The following is an 18,641-nucleotide window of genomic DNA, read 5'->3' on the forward strand; positions in this document are numbered from 1 at the left end:
TATATATATATATATATATATATAATGACTCTGTATAAAATAATACATGAAATTAACTTACCCGCATGGAACAATAGCCATTTATGATTTCCTTATCTCACTCTCTGAGCCTGACTGGTGAGATTTATTTATTTATTTATTTATTTACTTTACTTGTATACCGCAGTTTCTCAGCCTAACAGGCGACTCAACGCGGTTTACAACAAAGGTACAATAGTCAACAATATACCATTTAAAACCATAAAAGCATAATACACAATATTGACACAACAATAACAACCCAATGCATCTCATGACTAAAATCGTGATCCAGTTTCGTCGTCCATATTACCATTCCTGTAATCATCACATTCATTGCACCGATTAATCAAATGCCTGTTCGAACATCCAGGTTTTTAATCTTCTTCGGAACACCATCAGCGAGGGGGCTGATCTTGCCTCCATGGGAAGGGCGTTCCATAGCCGAGGGGCCACCACAGAAAAGGCCCTGTCTCTCGTCCCCGCCAGCCGCACCTGTGAAGCAGGCGGGATAGAGAGCAGGGCCTCCCCAGAAGATCTTAGGGTCCTGGTGGGCTGATAGGCCGAGATACGTTCGGATAGGTAGGTTGGGCCAGAACCGTTTAGGGCTTTAAAGGCCAACGCCAGCACTTTGAATTGAGCCCGGTAGCAAATCGGCAGCCAGTGGAGCTGGTGCAGCAGAGGAGTTGTATGCTCCCTGCGCTCCGCTCCTGTTAGTATCATGGCTGCCGAACGTTGGACTAATTGGAGCTTCCGAGCCGTCTTCAAAGGCAACCCCATGTAGAGAGCGTTGCAGTAGTCTAAACGGGATGTAACCAGAGCGTGGACTACCGTGGCCAAGTCAGACTTCCCAAGGTACGGGCGCGAGATGAGGGGATCTATGGGACCCGGAAAGAAAGATTGAAATTACAAAGGGCAATGTCGACCCCCTGGAGGTCCATTGCCGACCCTGTTTGTCTTCCTCGCCAAAACCCATCAAAAGACAGGAAAACCTTTGTTTATGGAGATCACACCTTGCCAGCCGAGGAAAAAGCCTCGCATTCCAGCTGGCTGACAACTCCTAATCCCATCATCTTCCCCCCTTTGTCCACGGTCGTCCCGCCTCCTGGCTTCTGATTCGTCCATCTTCAGAAGCGGTAGAAGAGTGCTGATTGGCCTCCCCGAGGCGGCGGAGCCCGCTGATTGGCCCAGAAGCGAGGCGGGCCGCCAAGCCTGCTCCCAGCTGTTCCAGCCTTAGCCAATCAGCGCGAAGCCGGCCAGCAAGGGGCGGGCGGGGATTTCAAAATGGTTTTCTTTGTTTTTCCTCTATAAAATGCCTGTAAAACTCTGTAGCAGTATGCTTGTAGTGGAATTATCCCTACACTTGCATCCGATTGCAGCTGAATCGCTAATAAATCACCTCGATCGCTGAACTTCTTCTGCTTTGGTGAGGATTACTATTTTTAATATTTTAAATTGCTGAAATTGGCTTCCGCTGGCCTCACTAAGGTTTCAGGGCCCTTTTGACGCGGTCCTCAAGGATCCCCTCCGCTGAGGAGACCCTCCTAAAAGCAGCTCGATATCAATGGTTGTTTGTGATACTGGATTTCCATGATGGAGGTCATGTGTTCTCCACTTTGCATTAAATCACGACAGCTATTCTGCATGAGAAACTTGCCTCTATGGTTTTTAATGGATTTCTTTCAGTCATACCACCCGGAGAGAACATAGAAAATTGATGTCATTTGGGGTAGAAAATCCATATATTTCTAGGTTCGTGGTGCATTATAAAGAGAGAATAAAAAGCTCTGGTAATTCTGTAAAGCACCCGTTGATCACCCTTGGATTTACATTAGCATTTCAAAAGTGATTATTTTTGATATTTAAGAAATGTTTTGTTATTTTGAGTCACTTTGTTGTTGAGAACTGATGATGCTGATACGATTTTCTCACTGTATCTGTCTATCTGCCTGCAAGCCAACTTGATTTTTTAAAAAAGAAGCTATAACATAACTTTACTTACTTACTTAGGCGATTCCTCTTTGTCCGTGAATGATGGCCTTCCAAGTGTAGTGTCTTGGCAGTAGATATGAAGGTGACTGTGGAGCCCTATTCTTAACCCACATGTTCTCCCACAGGGAGGATGTCGGTTTCCAGGTGGAAGGTGGTCCCAGTCAGGGTTGGCTTGATGTGCCTTCCTTTTGGCACGTTTTCTCCTTTTTGCCTTTCATTCATGCCTCTTCAAATTGCTGGTCACAGCTGACCTCCAGTTAGAGCGCTCAAGGGTCAGGCCTTCCCAATTCCCGGTGTCTATGCCACAGTTTTTAAAGTTAGCTTTGAGCCCATCTTTACATCTCTTTTCCTGTCCACCAACATTCTGTTTTCCCCTCTTGAGTTGGGAGTATAGTAACTGCTTTGGGAGATGGTGATCAGGCATTTGGATAATGTGGCAAGTCCAGCAGAGTTGATGGAGGAGGATAATCCCTTCAGTGCTGGTGGTCTTTGCTTCTTCTAGCATGTTGACATGTCTGCCTGTCTTCCCAAGAGATTTGCAGAATTTTTCAGAGGCAATGCTTATGGAATCATTCTAGGAGTTGAGCGTGATGTCTATAGACAGTCCACATTTTGCAGGCGTATAACAGAGTTGGGAGGACAATAGCTTTATAAACAAGCACCTTCGCCTCCCTATGGATGTCCTGATCCTCAAACACTTTCTACTTCTTGTGGGTTTTTTCGGGCTATAGGGCCATGTTCTGGAGGCATTTCTCTTGATGTTTCGCCTGCATCTATGGCAAGCATCCTCAGAGGTAGTGAGGTCTGTTGGAATTAGGACAATGGGTTTATATATCTGTGGAATGGCTGGGGTGGGGCAAAGAGCTCTTCTCTGCTGGAGCTAGGTGTGAATGTTTCAACTGACCACCTTCATTAGCATTTGAAGGCCTGGCTGAGCCTGGGAAAATCTTTTGTTGAGAGGTGTTAAGCTGTCCCTGGTTATTTCCTCTCTGCTGATTTGCTGTTGTAATTTTAGAGTTTTTTAATACTGGTAGCCAGATTTTGTTGTTTTTTAATACTGGTAGCCATAGAGAAGAAGAACTCAACAGGTTTCTGCACCATCTTAACAGCACCCACCCAAAAATCCAATTCACAATGGAAAAAGAAAATGAAGGAAGACTGCCTTTTCTAGATGTCCTAGTTATCTGCAAACCAGATCAACAATTGGGTCACACCGTCTACAGAAAACCCACACACACAGATAGATTTCTACATAAAAACTCCAACCATCACCCAAGTCAAAAAAGAAGCACCATTAAAGCCTTGGCAGACCGTGCAAAAAGAATCTGCGAACCCCACCTCCTCCAAGATGAACTGAACCACCTCAACTGGGCTCTCCAGGCCAATGGATACTCCACCTCAGACATCAGAAGAGCTGCAAGACCAAGAACAAGCCACGAGAGTAAAGACGAAGATCCACCCAGAGGAAAAGTGTTCCTGCCATACATCAAGGGAACCACTGACCGCATAGGGAAGCTGATGAGGAAACACAACATACAAACTATCTACAAACCCACCAAGAAAATCCAACAAATGCTACGTTCAGCAAAGGACAAGAGGGATCCTCTCACCTCTGCAGGAGTCTACCATATACCATGCAGCTGTGGACAAGTCTACATAGGGACCACCAAACGCAGCATTGTCCAAACACGAATCAAGGAACATGAAAGGCACTGCAGACTCCTTCAACCAGAGAAGTCAGCCATAACAGAGCACCTGATGAACCAGCCTGGACACAGCACATTATTTGAGAACACAGAAATGCTGGACCACACCAACAACCACCATGTCAGACTACACAGAGAAGCCATTGAAATCCACAAGCATGTGGACAATTTCAACAGAAAGGAAGAGACCATGAAAATGAACAAAATATGGCTACCAGTATTAAAAAACACTAAAATTACAACAGCAAAACAGCAGAGAGGAAACAACCAGGCACATCTTAACACCTCTCAACAAAAGATTTTCCCAGGCTCAGCCAGGCCTTCAAATGCTAATGAAGGTGGTCAGTTGAAACATTCACACCTAGCTCCAGCAGAGAAGAGCTCTTTGCCCCACCCCAGCCATTTCACAGATATATAAACCCATTGTCCTAATTCCAACAGACTTCACTACCTCTGAGGATGCTTGCCATAGATGCAGGCGAAACGTCAGGAGAAATGCCTCTAGAACATGGCCCTATAGCCCGAAAAAAACGTCAAGAACCTAGTGATTCCAGCCATGAAAGCCTTCGACAATACTTTCTGCTTCATTTGGAAAAATGTTGCACTCGCAGAGCTCAGGTGGTGGTGTATTTCAGTGTCAATGTTGACTTCTATGGAGAGGTGGCTGCCAAGGTAGCGGAAACATTTTCTAATGTTCCACCATTAAGCTGTATTTCTGGCATTGCAGAGGGGTTGGCTGGTGACTGCTGGAAGAGCACTTTGGTTTTCTCGATGTTCAATGGGAGGCTGCAAAGGTGTTTAGAATGGATTGCAGGTCTTCTTCTGAATTCTCACAGACTACGTTATCATTGGCATATTGGAGTTCTATAATAGATGTTGTGATCTTGGTTTTGGCTTTCAGTTTGTTGAGGTTAATAAATGTAATAGGAGTGAAGTGTCGTCATCAGCTTTCAGATGTTTGGAGAATTAGTCTGCAATTCGAAAGATAGTAGAGAAGGGTTAACCTGTTTTGCTCATTGTTAATGTTTATATTGTGGCAGGCAAAACTGACAGTGTTCAGTTGTTGTTATAGTACACTTTCTATTTGATCATATAACATACCAGTAAGGTATGTTATATCCCATCCATAATTTTACACCTGATTTAGCCTTGTCTGAGATTTGACAAGTAGTAAACAATTTATGTAGGGAAATAATAGATGTGGTCCTGGAATCCCTTGGGGTTTAATTTTTCTGTGTAACATATTACATGAAAACACAGAGAGTGATCATCTGGAATTGTGGGTTTCAGTGTCATCAGTATCTGGTTATTTAATATTTAATGTTTATTTTACTTAAGTGATATTTGTCTTTACTGTTCTAATGTAGCACAAATCCTATGTGAAATCATTCTACATATTTTTGACATTAATGTTGAAATCTGAAATATATACAGAAAATGTTCTTTCGACCTGAGTCCAAGGGAAAAGTCTCAGTGCTAAGTAAGGGCCTGCTGTCAATAACACTATGTTCCTGGGTTATAAATATCATTTCCTAATTGGTTCTATCATACAAACGTGGACAAAGTTTATTCAAAGTTTATTTGTTTCTGTGGGAGAGACATCATCCTGCAGGACATTTTTCTCAACTTTTTCAATGACTATCTCATCACTGAGCCTCAACCAATTCAACCTAGTAGAACAACTACTTCCAGGTAAGGACCACACATTTAAACAGCAATAAATTTAAATTGTGGGCCACGGTGGCACAGTGGGCTAAACTACCAAGCTGTACAACTTACTGACTAGAAGGTCAGAGGTTCAAATCTGTGGAGCAAGGTGAGCTCACGTTGTTAGTCCAGTTTCTGACAACCTATCAGTTTGAAAATATGCAAATACAAGTACATCAATAGGCACCATATTGGCGGGAATGTAATGGCACTCCATGCAGTCATGCCGGCCACATGACCTAAGAGATGTCTACGGACAACGCTGGCTCTTGCTCTTCGGCTTAGAAATGGAGATGAGCACATACCCCGCTCCTCCAGAGTTGAACATGACTAGACTTAATGTCAGAGGGAAACCTTTACCTAACACTTTCAAACCAGGAACAGAACATATTTTCGTATTTTGTTACATAGTATTATTTTGAGAACCTGCCTCAAACAATGGAGTGGCCAGGAAAATAAAGGCAACTGCTGTGTATGTATTTAGGAAACAAAATACAATTTTGTTGCAAAATGGATGCAAAATGGAGCGACAGAGGTTCATGTGGGTTGCTGTGAGTTTTTTGGGCTGTATGGCTATGTTACAGTAGTGTTCTCCCCTGATGTTTCACCTGCATTTGTGGCTGACATCCTCAGAGGTTTGTTGGAAATGAGGCAAGTGGGGTGGATGTATATCTGTGGGATTATGTCTAGGATGGGAGAAAGAACTCTGGTCTGTTTGAAGCAAGTGTGAATGTTGCAATTAGCGAGCCATGACGTTTGCAAAGTCAATCAATGACTTTGCACATAGAGGTAGCCTGGCTTCTGTTGCCCGGAGGCATCCTCTGTTTGGGAGGTGTTAACTGGCACTTGATTGTTTGCTGTCTGGAGTTCTCCTGTTTCTGAGTGGTGTTCCTCATTTACTGTCTTGATTCTGATGTTTTTTTTAAATACTAGTAACCAGATTTTGTCCAATTTCATGGTTTCTTCCTTTTTGTTGATATTGTCCGCATGCTTGTAGATTTCAATGGCTTCTCTGTGTAGTCTGACGTGGTAGTTCTCAGAGTGGTCCAGCATTTCTGTGTTCTCAAATAACACAGAGGTGTTATTTATCTATAACAATATAGGTTCAATTTCTCCATCATCTTCTTGAAAGAGAGCAGAATGCAGGAAGATGATGATGATGATGAGGATGATGCTGCCAGTTTTGACTGTTGTGGAACTTGGAAAAATCATGGCATATTCTGACATTTACAAAGAGATGGAAGCAGAGCAGAAACTGAATGTAGAGGAGGACTGTGGGCACTGAACATGTACCCACAGCACATATGGCAAGCAAACCAAGGAACGCTTGACAACCTTGCATCTGGATCCTGCATGCCATGAAGTAAGACTGCATGGAAGCCATCTGCTCTGCTGTTTTCCACCACAAATGGAAATTAATGTTCTGCAGGAGATTGAATTTAACGGCGAACATGGAGAGTGGAAGCAACTTGAGTATGGTATCCCTGGATGAGGCAGAGAGGGTTGCTGATGTGCCTCAGTCAGCGTAAGTGGGTGTGATTGGATTTAATGATGACATTGAAAACCTATTGAAAAAAATTCCAATGATGGATGGCTTAAGCCTTAAAAGAAGCATAACACAGTGCGATTTTAAAATATATTATTTTGGACATTATATTATACTAGCTTGGGGACCCGGCGTTGCATGGGTTATTAGAGAAAGTGGGTAATGGCGGTTCTGTATGCCAAGTTTGGTCTTTATTGGTCTCTGGATAACGGCTGCATTATTTTCAGGAAGTGAGTGAAGGTACTTGAAGTCCCATCATCCATGGGCCATCCTCCTACAAACAGCAGCAGGATATAGAGTGGGTCATGGGGGCTCTGTGTGCCAAGTTTGGTCTTTATCAGTCATTAGATGAGGGTGGCAGTGGTGTCAGTAAGTGAGTGAAGGTACTGCAAGTCCCATCATCCAAAGTCCACCCCCTTTCAAACTGCAGCAGGATGTAGAGTGGATCATGGGGGCTCTGTGTGCCAAGTGTGGTCTTGATTGGTCATTAGAAAAGGGTTGCAGCAATCTTCGGGAGAGAGTGGAGGTACTTGAAGTCCCATCATCCATGGTCTGTCCTCCTCCAAACTGCACCAGGATGTAGAGTGGGTCATTGGAGCTCCATGTGCCAAGTGTAGTCTTGATTAGTCATTGGCGAGGGTCTCAGTGGTCTCAGGAAGTGAGCAAAGGTACTGCAAGTCCCATCATCCATCTCCAAAGTTTTCCAAACAACACCAGGATGTAACGTGGGTCATGAGAGGTCTATGTGCCAAGTTTGGTCTTGATCCGTCATTGGATGAGGTTTGCAGAGGTCTCAGAATGTGAGTGAAGGTACTGGAAGTTCCATCATCCATGGTCCACCCTTCTCCAAAACTGCAGCAGGATGTAGAGTGGGTCATGGGGGCTCTGTGTGCCAACTTTGGTCTTGATTGGTCATTAGATGAGTTTTGCAGCAGTCTTGGGTAGTGTAGGTACTTGAAGTCCCATCATCCATGGTCTGTCATCCTCCAAACTGCTCCAGGATGTAGAGTGGGTCATTGAAGCTCCATGTGCCAAGTTTAGTCTTGATGAGTCATTGGCGAGGGTCTCAGTGGTCTCAGGAAGTGAGTGAAGTGACTGCAAGTCCCATCATCCATTGTTAAATTCTTCCAAACCGCACCAGGATGTAGAGTGGGTCATGCTGGGTCTCTGTGTAAATTATGGTCCTGATCCATCATCGTTGGCAGTTGTAATGGTCTTAGGAAGGGAGTGCAGGTATTGCAAGTCCCATCGTCCATGGTGCATCCGCCGTCAAACTGCACCTGGATGTAGAGTGCGTCATGGAGACTCAGTGTGCCAAGTTTGGTATTTATTGGTAATTGGATGAGGGTTGCAGTGGTCTGAAGAATTGAGCAATGGTACTGCAAGTCCCATAATCCACGGTCCATCCCCGGCCAAACCACAGCAGGACGTAAAGTGGGTCATGAGAGGTCTATGTGCCAAGTTTGGTCCTGATCAGTCATTGGATGAGGTTAACAGCGGTCTCCGAATGTGAGTGATGGTACTGCAAGTCCCATCATCCATGGTTCATCCTCCTCCAAACTGCAGTAGGATGTTGAGTGGGTCATGGGGGCTCTGTGTGCCAAGTGTGGTCTGTATTGGTAATTTTCTGACGCAGCCCCCTCTGGCCTTTTCCTTTCCTCTGTTTGTCATCTCGGAATCTTGGAATTGAAGCTGGCCAATCAGAGACCATATGCAAATAGCACCACAGCGGCAGCCAATCAGAACGCTGGCACATACACCTTCCTCCCTCCATCGCACTTCTTCTGTCTTATACAAACAAACACTCTTCTTTATTATATACTAGCTTGGGGACCCGGCGCTGCCCGGGTTATTAGAGAAAGTGGGTAATGGCGGTTCTGTATGCCAAGTTTGGTCTTTATTGGTCATTGAATAATGGCTGCATTGTTTTCAGGAAGTGAGTGAAGGAACTTGAAGTCCCATCATCCATGGTCCACCCTCCTCCAAACAGCAGCAGGATATAGAGTGGGTCATGGGGGCTCTGTGTGCCAAATTTGGTCTTTATCAGTCATTGGATGAGGGTCGCACTGGTTTCAGTAAGTGAGTGAAGGTACTGCAAGTCCCATCATCCATCTCCAAATTTTTCCAAACGACACCAGGACATAAAGTGGGTCATGAGAGGTCTATGTGCCAAGTTTGGTCTTGATCAGTCATTGGATGAGGTTCACAGAGGTCTCAGAATGTGAGTGAAGGTACTGAAAGTCCCATTATCCATGGTCAACCCTCCTCCAAAACTGCAGCAATATGTAGAGTAGGTCATGGGGGCTTTGTGTGCCAAGTTTGGTTTTGATTGGTCATTAGATGAGGGTTGCAGCAGTTTTGGGGAGTGGAGGTACTTGAAGTCCCATCATCCATGGTCCATCCTCCTCGAAAGTGCACCAGGATGTAGAGTGGGTTATGGGGGCTTTGTGTGCCAATTTGGCCTTGATTGGTCATTGGATGAGGGTCGCAGTGGTTTCAGTAAGTGAGTAAAGATACTGCAAATCCCATCATCCATGGTCCATCCCCCTTAGAACTGCATCAGGATGTAGAGTGGGCCATGAGTACTCTGTGTGCCAAGTTTGGGCCTGGTCTGTGATTTGTAAGGGCTACAATGTTCTGTGGGAGTGAATCGGGTGAAGGTACTGCAAATCCCATCATTAGTGGCCCATCCTGCCCTGAACTGCACTGGAAGTCCCATCATACATCGTCTGTCCTTCTCCAAACAGCATCGGGATGTAGAGTGAGTCAAGGTGGCTCTGTGTGCCAAGTTTGGTCTTGATCGGACATTAGTAAGGGTTGCAGCAGTCTTGGGAAGGGAGTGGAGGTACTTGAAGTCCCATCATCCATGGTCTGTCCTCCTCGAAAGTGCACCAGGATGTAGAGTGGGTCATGGGGACTCTGTGTGCCAAGTTTGGTCTTGATCAGTCATTGGCTAGGGTCTCAGTGGTCTCAGGAAGTGAGTGAAGTGACTGCAAGTCCCATCATCCATAGTCAAATTCTTCCAAACCGCACCAGGATGTAGAGTGGGTCATGCGGGCTCTCTGTGTAAATTGTGGTCCTGATCCATCATTGTAGGCAGTTGTATTGGTCTTAGGAAGGGAGTGCAGGTATTGCAAGTCCCATCATCCATGGTGCATCCTCCTCCAAACCGCACCAGGATGTAGAGTGTGTCATGGAGACTCAGTGTGCCAAGTTTGGTCTTTATCGGTAATTGGATGAGGGTTGCAGTGGTCTCAAGAATTGAGCAAAGGTATTGCAAGTCCCATAATCCATGGTCCATCCCCAGCCAAACCACAGCAGGACGTAAAGTGGGTCATGAGAGGTCTATGTGCCAAGTTTGGTCCTGATCAGTCATTGGATGAGGTTAACAGCGGTCTCAGAATGTGAGTGATGGTACTGCAAGTCCCATCATCCATGGTTCATCCTTCTCCAAACTGCAGTAGGATGTTGAGTGGGTCATGGGGGCTCTGTGTGCCAAGTCTGGTCTGTATTGGTAATTGTCTGACTCAGCCCCCTCTGGCCTTTCCTTTCCTCTGTTTGTCATCTCGGAATCTTGGAATTGAGGCTGGCCAATCAGAGACCATATGCAAATTTCCTTCTCATGTCCCCGTTTCTGCCATGAACTCTTTTCTCCACCAGGGGCTCCTATTGAAGCTGGCCAATCAGAGACCATATGCAAATAGCACCACTGGGGCAGCCAATCAGAATGTTGGAACTTTCAGGCTGGCCAATCAAAACGCTGGCACATACTCCTCCCGTCGCACCGCCACACTTTTGTCCGCCACATACAAACTTTCACCTTTATTATATACATAGATACAGATACAGATATAGATATAGATATAGAAGATATAGATATAGATATAGATAGATAATGTCTCAAAGCTATTCCGCCTTGGTCAAATGACATCTGGAGTACAGCTCTGGCCACTAAAGGTTAGAAAAAGTTATTTGACTCTGCAATAGATTACATGCCGGGCACCCAATAATTGGAGCTTTTTAACAGAAACTGTAAGCTAAAAATACATATTTGTGGCTGGAGTTACACTTAATAAATTCCCTGTTCCAACTTACACACACATTCAACTTAAAAAACACACTACAGCAGCTATTTTGGGTTGCTGTGAGTTTTTAGGGCTGTACAGCCATGTTCCAGTAGCATTCTCTCTTGACGTTTCACCTACATCTGTGGCTAATGGCATCTTCAGCGGTCTGTTGGAGGTGAGGGAAGTGGAGTGTGTGTGTGTGTATGAAATGTCCAGGGTGGGAGAAAGGACCTTTGTCTGTTTGCAGCAAGTGTGAATGTTGCAATTAGCAAGCTTGATTAGCATTGTGTAGCCTTGCAGCTGCAAAGTCAATCAGTGGGGGTATCTGCATAGAGGTAGCTTGTCTGTTGTGCTTAAAGGCATCCTCTGTTTGGGAGGTGTTAACTGGCACTTGGTTGTTTGTTGTGTGGAGTCCCCCTGTTTCTGAGTTCCCCTGGTTTTTTAAAAAATTTACTGTATTGATTCCTGTATTTTTTAAATACTGGTAACCAGATTTTATTTATTTATTTATGCAATTTCTGTCCTGCCTTTCTCAAACTTGGAGGTGATTCAAGGCGGCTTACAACCCAGCAGCCATTTGATGCCATAACATATGTTCTGGCCAACATATAGAACCTATTTTGTCAATTTTCATGATTTTCTCCTTTCTGGATCACAACAATCATATCAGACTGCACTGAGAAGCCATTGAAATCCACACGAAGCATGTGGACAATTTCAACAGAAAGGAGTAAACCATGAAAATGAACGAAATGTGGGTACCAATATTAAAAAAACACATTAAATAAGGAACACCACTCCGAAACAGGGGAATTCCAGACGACAAGCAATCAAGGGCCAGTTAACACCTTCCAAACAGAGTAACACAACAACAGCCAAACTACCTCTGTGCAGGTACCTTCACTGATAGACTTTGCAAACTTCATGGCTACTCAATGCTAATCAAGCTTGCTAATTGCAACATTCACACTTGCTTCAGACAAAGGTTTTTCCCCCCACCCTGTATATTTTTCCACAGATAAATATACATTCCACTGCTCTCATTTCCAACAGACCTTAGAATATGCCATTAGCCACAGATGCAGGCAAAAAGACAGGAGAGAATGCTGCTGGAACATGGCTATACAGCCCGAAAAACTCACAGCAAACCAGTGATTCCGACCAAGACAGAGAACCTATCTTGTTCATAACTTGGGAACTGCTTGCATTCTTTTTTTTTACCAGCGGAATATTGCCGATCATTTGTGTGATATGAAGGTAGGGCAGCTCATCTGTGGTTCTGGCACTCTTTGTTGTTTGAAGAAGTCTCACACAATGCCTCAAAGACAGCATCATTCATAAAACGATCACACGGGGAAATGACGGTATAGGAATGTGCGGAGTGACTGTGAGTGTCCTTACGTTGGTGCATTACTATCATGGTGGCCCGAATCCAATTTTTTCCACTTCTGTCTACTGTACATGCTGGCAAAGTATGTCCTCTGCCAGCTCATGCCATCTTATGCCAAGAAAGAAACCAATGTGTGCCATGTTTGCTGTCGTTTTGAATGATAAATATAGTCAGAGTCAGATTAATATTTCCAAGATTACTCATTTCTCCTTCACGGAGAATCAAAGATCATGTACAAGATGACAGAAACCCATCTGGAATCGTAAAAGTCACCATATGGATGTCTTTGGCTAATTATAGTTAAAATCTTAAATGAAGAGTTTGAAAAGGGGTTTCGTCACACATTATGATTTTTTTAAACCTGAAACAAACCTGTTCCTAACCCCTGTTTTTGCCCAGTTTCTTTTGTTACTAACAGATGGATTGAATGCATCAGTTTCTAAATTTGCTTGTCTCTTCATTATTGGGTTGCTGTGAGTTTTTTGCGCTGTATGGCCATGTTCCTGTAGCATTCTCTCCTGACGTTTCACCTGCATCTGTGGCTAATGGCACCCTCGGAGATTGTGTTGCAGGTGAGGCAAATAGAGTGTATATGTGAAATAATGTCCAGGGTGGGAGAAAGAACCTTTGTCTGTTTGAAGCAAGTGTGAATGTTGCAATTAGCAAGCTTGATTAGCATTGAGTAGCCATGAAGCTGCAAAGTGAAGGTATTTGCACAGAGGTAGCCTGGCTGTTGTGTCTGGAGTCATCCTTTGTTTGGAAGGTGTTAACTGGCACTTCGTTGTTTGCTGTCTGGAATTCCCCTGTTTTTGAATGGTGTTGATTATTTACTGTCTTGATTCTGGTGTTTTTAAATACCGGTAACCAGATTTTGTTCATTTTCATGGTTTTCTCATTTCTTTTGAAATTGGGGATTTCAATGGCTTCTCTGTGTAGTCTGAGATGATGATGGTGATGATGATGATGATAAGACTTTATTTATATTCTGCTCTATCTTCCTGAGTGGACTCAGATCAGATTACAACATGCACAGATAGGCAAACATTCAATGCATTTAATTCAGTGAAATAATAATGATGCACAAATACACAGAACAAAGGTAAAGGCTTCCCCTTTCATCTCCGGCTTCTGGAGGCGATGCTCACTCTGGCCATGAGGAGTGGCTCTTTTTACATTCCCAAGCCAAGGAGCCTGTTGTCAATAGACATCTCTTGGTTGTGTTGCCAGCATGGCTGCATGGTCACCTTTATTACCTTCCCTCCAAAGCAATATCTTTTGATCTAGTCACATTTGCGTGTTTTTGAACTGCTAGGTTGGCAAGAAGTAGGCCTAACAGTAGGAGCTCACCCTGATCCGCTGCTTTGAACTGGCAACCTTCCAGTCAGCAGTACAAGGGTTTAACCCAGTGTTTCTTCATCAGCTTTCCTGTGCCGTCAGTGGCTTCACGGTGTATGCTAAGAACTGGTTGAATTGGTTGAGGCTCAATGAGATTCATTAAAAAAAACTAGAGCAAAATGTGCTATAGCAAGATGTCTCTCCCACAGAAACAAAGTTTTTGCAGTTTAATAAACTTTTCCCATTTTTTATGGCAGCACCGATTAGGAAATGACATTTATAACTTGGGAACAAAAATTGTGTTACAAAGTGTAATGTAAATACAAAAGCAAAGAATCTTTCCTCCTATCCATCCATCTGTCCTTCCTTCCCCTCATATACATGTCATCAAGCAGCTGCCAATCTGCTTTGTCCACTCCCATTCTTCCCCAAGTCATGTGATAGAGGGCCACTTCACCTAGCAATGGCTCATCCATTTTATTCCTTTTGAGTCTGTTATTTATTTATTTAATTCGTATCAAAAACATTACATAAATAAGTATAAAACTGATAAAAATAGAAGGAGCACAAGTGGCTAAATATTTTTTGACGAAAGATGGGCAACAGTGACCACATTGTCTGTAGCTTTAAACTATTCTTCCTCTGTGCATGAGGCAGGGCATGGTGGCAAGCATACAGTGCGGAGTTGTTTGTTCTGCTCCACAGTCACACAAGGTGGAGGGTTCTTCTAGGTAGCGCCAATTTGCCAGGTTGTCTTTTGATCTGCCCACTCTGCTTCTGAGTCTGTTGAGGGATTTCGAAGTTGCCCATCTTGCTTTGCCCCTGGAGGAAGATCCTTGTGGGGAGCCATCCAATTGGGATTTCCTGGTTTAACTGCCTATTTCTGGTTGTTTTAACATTCCTTGAAGATAGAGATGGTGGCGGAGTGGGTAATCCATAGGGTACTGTGTATGTTTTAATATGTAGGCAACTCCTGCCTTTCAGTGACTAACTGCCCAGAGGGACACTTTTGGTATTGCTGTGGAATGTTAAGAGGAGTGGTGGTTCTCATGAAGCTTTTCCTTGATTTGAGTCTACTAGAAGGAGGCTGATAGCCATACAATGGCTTTCACAGTGTTCAATCTTATTTCTCTCACAGTTGGCAGCAAATTCCAGTTGCACATTTGCCGGGGAGGGGGGGGGGGCGGATCGGGGGGAAGCTAGCTAGCTTGTAGAGTTTATCAACAAGTGTAGGTTTGAGACATCCTGTGATTATTCTTCATGTTTCATTCAATGCTATTTTCACCTGCTTTGCGTGGGCAGACCTGTGCCAAACATGGCAGGCATATTCAGCAATTGAGTAAGACAAGGCCAGTGCTGATGTTCTTATTAATTTTGGGTCTGCGCCCCATGCGCTGTCAGTAAGTTTCCACAGGATGTTATTGCATGCAGCTACTTTGTGCTTGGTGTTCATGCAATGTTTCCTAAATGTTAGGGACATGGAAGGAGCCTCCTCGAAGACTGAGTAAATACAGTTGGGCATCCCCTGGGCAACGTTTGTTGTAAACGGCTAATCTTTCCAAACCCAAAAGCATTGCTTTTAAACATTTTGAGTCTGTAAGAGATGGGCGTTAGTTGAAACCCTCCATTTTTAAAAAGTTGGATAATGAAGGTATATGTGCCAAGTTTAGTCCAGATCTAAAAAGCCGAATAGGAAAGTTGTAGCTCATTGTTTTTTCTTGTTCTATAACATTAATTCTAATGTTTTGCAGCTTTCCCAGACTGAAAATTCCTGTCCATTCCATGTTCCATGCACAAAAATTATAAGCCTTAAAAACTATTAACAAATACACACAGGAAAGATAGTAGATTTTTTTTATTTGCAACTCACCTGGATAATGCAAGGTAGATGCACTCCTAATGTTGCTACTTTCCCTTCTGTTTCCTTGCCCATTGTGCCTGTTTGAAGCAGACCAATGAATAATAGCAGACTTTAGAGTGAAGATATTTGCTGGGCAGAACGGATGTGCAATTACATTACCACTGTACATCATGATAATAAAGTATGCCAGATGTGAATGGTGCATCGCACATTTTGGCCTTAGGCTAAAACTGTAGGATGCCAGATGGCATCCCAGGCTGGATTATTACTTTTCAAAGGGGAAGGAAGGATGGGAAATGTGCCGTCCATGTGCCCAAACCATCTCAGACCAACAACCAACCTGTTCTCTTATCTGTCTTCCTTGACAACTAACACTTTCAGCAAGGTTTTCCTGTCCATTCAGATGAGGGTTCTTCAAAACGTTTCCACACTTAAAAATTCTATTTATTAAGAATTAGTTTGGGTACCCAGCCTTGCCCGTGTTATTTTTTTAATTGTTCAAAATGCATAAGATTGTGGGTGAACTCACATCATGCTAGGCTAACCCCAAGAAACTCCATCAGTAATTGAAGTTTATTGGGCAAGTTTGCTCTAGGTGCATCATGGGTGGGGTTCAGGGTAAAGTTCTGGCTGTAGGGTAAAGTTCAACTCCCGCTATGGTGAGTCAGTCTTCTCAAACCCCACCAATAGGTTGAGTTAGTCATGGGGGTTCTGTTTGGTCCAGGTCTATCATCAGTGGAGTTCACAGTTTCTTTGGTTGTGGGTGAACTATATCTCCCAGAAAGGAAGGTCAATTACCTCCAAACCCCTCCAGTAATCAAATTTCAGTGTGTCAGGTATGTGTGCCAAATTTGGTCCAACTCCATCCGTGTTTGGGTTCACAGTTCTGTCTGGCGGTAGGTGAACTACATTTTCCCCAAATCAAGGTGAATTTTCCCCAAAGACCTCCAGTATTTTTTGCTGGTCATGGGGGCTTTGTGTTCCAAGTTTGGTGGAGTTCAGAGTGCTCATTGATTGCAGGTGAACTTTAAATCCCAATACTCACAACTTCAAAATGTCCAGGGCGGTTAGACTCAGGGCATAGTCGCTTTCCCTTGCAATGCTTCTCACAACACAGTGAGAAGGAAGGAGAATGACAATTAACATGAAATTAAATAGACCTTTTTGTCTCTTCATCACTGACCTCCATTTTCCTTCTGTGTCCTTCCTTTTAAAGCTCTCTGAAACCTTATGCTCTCATTTCTTATGATAGATTGATACGATTCCCTTTTTCCTACTGAAGTGTGGGCCATAGATCCATTTCCCTTGATGTTAGTGTTAAAGGACACGGATCCAAATTCAAATCCTCTACATTTGAAAGTTTTATTTCCATGCCTACTTGCTTTATTAGCTGGAGAATTCTGATTATTGTAACCACAAAAAGGAAGAATGTAGACAGAACAACAAAATTACACGCCACCGGTAAGGAGACCTTTTCTTTCAGTCTTTCACCAAGGAAATCCAATCATGTTTCAGGAATTATGTTTTCATAATGAAGTGTTTGATCCATTCTTGAAAGGAATTGATGTTTAATCCATTAGTTAGGTTTTTAACAACTTAAGCTTATACAGCAATGGCCAGGTTAGGGGTCTTTTGTCTTTTAACTAAGCTAAGACCCTGTCTGCAAAGTGATTATTATTATAATAGTATCTCTCTGGGCCGGCTCTCCAGAATGGGTCTTGGGGGCACCGCTCCTTCCTGGTGGATCATACCCAGATGATGATGCGGGGGGACACCTGCTCAGACCCCTGGCTATTGTCCTGTGGGCTCCCAAATGGTTCTATCCTTTCCCCCATGCTTTTCAACATCTGCATGGATGCTTGGTGAAGTCATCTGTAGTTTTGGAGTCGGGTGTCATCTTTATACAGGTGACACACACAACTCTACTAATTCAAGGAAGCTCCCCAGATTCTGGATCGGTACTTGGCAGCTGTGATGGAGTGAGTGAGGGCCAACAAACTGAGGCTTAATCCAGACAAGACAGGGGTCCTCCTGGTCAGTCGCGAGGCCGATCAGGGTATAGGGTGGCAACCTGTGCTGGACAGGGTTACACTCCCTTTGAGGACACAGGTCCGCAGTCTGGGGGCCTTCCTGGACTCAGCGCTGACACTTGAGGTTCAGGTGTCGGCGGTGGCCAGGAGGTCCTTCGCACAGTTAAAGCTTGTGTACCAGCTGTGACCATACCCCGAAAGCCTGACTTGGCCATGGTGGTCCATGCCTTAGTTACTTCTAGAATGGATTACTGCAACACACTCTACGTGGGGCTACCTTTGAAGACGGCTCAGAAACTGGATTTAGTGCAAAGGTTAGCAGCCAGATTACTAATGGAGGCCAGCTATAGGCAGTACACCAAGCCCCTATTAAATTAGCTCCACTGGCTGCTGACAAGTTTCCGGTCCCAATTCAAAGTGCAGGTTATTAGTTTGGGTCCAAACTATCTTTGAGACCACATCTCCTTCTATGAACTGGTGTGGGCTCTAAGATCTGCTGGGTAGGCCCTCCTCTCAGCCCCACCTCTGTCTCAAGCATGGCTGATGGAGATGAGGGAGAGGGCCTTCTTGGTGGTGGCCCCCTGGCTTTGGAACACACTCCCCCGGGATATTAGGCAAGCCCGCACACTCCATCATTTTTGGAAAAACTTGAAAGCATGGCTCTTCAAGCAAGCCTTTGAATATGATTAAAACTTCAAATATTATATCTTGAGGACAAAGTGAATCATTTCTCTCTGGCACTTTATGTGAAATTGAATATGGCCTGTTTTTAAATCTGCAGTGTTTTACTGAGTTTCTTACTAAAATCAGTAGGGATTTTATATGATGTTTTATGTAATTTTTAAAAATGTAAATTTACATCATTATTGTTTTATAATGATGTGGCGCAGTTAGCTGAGAGCTAGCTGCATTATATCACTACTGACTGAGAGGTCATGAGTTCAAAGCCAGCCTGGGTCGAAGTGAGCTTCTAGCCATTTATCTAGCTT

Source organism: Anolis sagrei, chromosome X (genome assembly GCF_037176765.1).
Source record: "Anolis sagrei isolate rAnoSag1 chromosome X, rAnoSag1.mat, whole genome shotgun sequence".
NCBI classification, from domain to species: Eukaryota; Metazoa; Chordata; class Lepidosauria; order Squamata; family Dactyloidae; genus Anolis; species Anolis sagrei.